This window comes from Montipora foliosa, chromosome 9, assembly GCF_036669935.1.
Source record: "Montipora foliosa isolate CH-2021 chromosome 9, ASM3666993v2, whole genome shotgun sequence".
Classification (NCBI taxonomy): domain Eukaryota; kingdom Metazoa; phylum Cnidaria; class Anthozoa; order Scleractinia; family Acroporidae; genus Montipora; species Montipora foliosa.
This window is the reverse complement of record NC_090877.1, coordinates 28,627,554-28,630,053: the sequence shown is the minus strand read 5'-3', so window position 1 is coordinate 28,630,053 and position 2,500 is coordinate 28,627,554. Positions and strand designations below refer to the sequence as shown.

Genomic DNA, 2,500 nt, shown 5'->3' with positions numbered 1-2,500 from the left:
GGCATGTGCCCCTCTGTTTGACCAGGTCTTTTCGTGTCGTGACAATAAGAACGATCAATGATTTAGAATGGTGGTTATCCTTGTGGGTCCTTCGATAACATTCGGGCATGTTGTACTGTTCGAATATTCTTCCCATCTTGTTTCCTTCGTAGGATATTTCACCGTTTCCATCCTGTAGTAGATTACCATTAAAGTCTCCGGGGAGAACATTTTTCAAGCATTTTTGGAAACGCTGAAAAAATTCGTTGGTCTGATTCGGTGGTCTGTATATGATTACTACCATTGTATCCCTTGTACCAGCCTTTACCTTAATGCATATTCCTTCCACTTTATCCTCTTCCAAATCTGATCAGTGGATTATTTTCAGAGCGCTGCGCATGCCGGCAAAAATTTGACCAACACTTTTACATTAATTTCTTTATTCCCAGCAAAAACACCACAAACAAAACCCTCACTGAGTTTTTTGTGTCTGATGGAAAGGACTGGAATAAACTTTGCAGCTCACATGGCATTCATTACCGACCAAATTCACACATTTACATATTCCTCGACACGGTCGAAGAGTTCTGACCCGGTGTCTCACTTAGTTGTAACACGTCGAAAACTCATGCCCACCCCACAGGCGGTGAGTGATAGTTTTTTTGTGGCCTCCCAGTCTCATTTTCCCCTCTTCGTTTGTATCATCAAAATGGCCGCTGCACGAATTCACGATGTCGAGCGAATAGGTCGAGAAACAGCATGTTTTAAAAGTCGTTAAAGAGCCGGAAAGTAAGAAACAAGAGGACAGTGAACAGTCTTTGTGGTGGCAATGCTTTATTGTGTCTGGATGTAAATTAAAACTAATCAATGGCTTGGGAAAAGGTCGCCAAACTCCTTACGGTATTCGTCTCCAATTTTTTGTCTACTCGCCGTGGGTGACCAAAACGGTCGCAGCTTGGAGCCCTGCCACCATTTATTTGTGGCTATGTTATCAAACTTTGTTATCACTTTTAGGTTGGGATATGAAGGGCTTTTGTAAATTTTACTTCATATGCAATTTCATCTATCCTTTTTAGCTCTATGTGTCCAAGAAATGGTGGTTTCACTAAGGTAGATCGCGATGTCTATGAGCAGTGGCGTGCCAGTGGAAAATTAGGACCACGATGGAGTGAATGCCAAGTACGTGTCAGATCATGGTCCACTTAGCGAGTGGATGAAACAGCATGCTGCTTAGTCAAACGTGCAAGACATGTCAACGTTACAGCGAAAAATAAACTTATAACTTGGTTCCACTGACTGTTGGTTTTGTTTGCCACCACCACCATCAATAATAGGCTGATTTAGCAACAGAACGGGAACGTCAGTGGCGACGGCGCGCGCAGAAAAAACGCCAATGAGAATTCACAATAGAGTAGACTCCACTCTTTTCTTCTCTATTCTAAATTTTCATTGGTAGTTTTGCTGCGCGCGACGTCGCCACTGACGTTCCCGTTCTGTTGCTAAATCAGCCTAGTACTACAACTGCTGCTGCTGCTACTACTATAATACTAATACTGCTACTACCTGCTATAATACTATACTACTACTACTAATACTACTACTGCTGCTGCTGCAGCTGCTGCTACTGCCTACACCTCCATTGTGTTCGTGTCACGGCGTTTCCACAGACCGATTATTTTTTTAGATTGAACTTCCCGCGGATGAGACTCTCACAGGAGCCCGATGACCAATTACTAGAAAATAACTGGACGTATAGGGTACCGAACCGGAACTGCCTTTGTTTGTTTCTTTGTTGGATGTTTTTTTTTTCAGAAAAGGTAGTCTAGAAATAGATCGGTCTTTAAAAATGGACATTGCCCAGTATGGGGAGTTGTAGGCTCCGGTTCATAGGTTCCTGACTACTGCTAATGCGACTACTACTACTCCTCTTCCTCCTTCTCCCACATGTACTTCTACTTCTTCTCCATTTCCCTGGGTAACAAAGTCAGACAAAAGTGGGGGATTTATGATCACACTAGACGCTCCGTGATCTTAAACTGGGTTGCCTGTGGTACATGTTAACATAAACAGCGGGCACTAAGTTGGGACAGTAGTGCTGGCTGGACCAATCCGAAAATGGCAGAAATTATCCTCGCTAACTCGTACAATGGATGGCAGCAGGCAAGGGGATCGAACTCATCATCCCCAGAGCTGCTCAGGCAGGAAACGAAACCTACTTAGTTTTGTTTCGTTTCCTTAGAAACGAATCGTATCAATTTTGACTTCAGATAAACTATTACCACAGTGCGGTGTTAGGGCCAAATGAAACTAGAATGTTTGCAATAGCTGTTATTACAGTAGAGTCCACGTCTGAAAGCGGTGTAAGTTTACAGAAAGCGCACCAAAAACCGCAGGCTTTTGGGTCTCCAAAACGGACTAATTTCTTATCACGAAGGACTGTGTGATTTCTTTTAATAATAATAATAAAATAAAAATACCGAATAAATAAAACAATAAAGATATATATTTATTATTATGTATA

General features: G+C 42.2%; 1 pseudogene; it reads left to right on the top strand.

The window, feature by feature from the left end:
- Positions 1–1,266, top strand: part of LOC137970144 (large ribosomal subunit protein uL16-like) — an 11,261-nt pseudogene extending 9,995 nt beyond the window's left edge.
- The last annotated feature ends 1,234 nt before the right edge of the window (positions 1,267–2,500 follow it).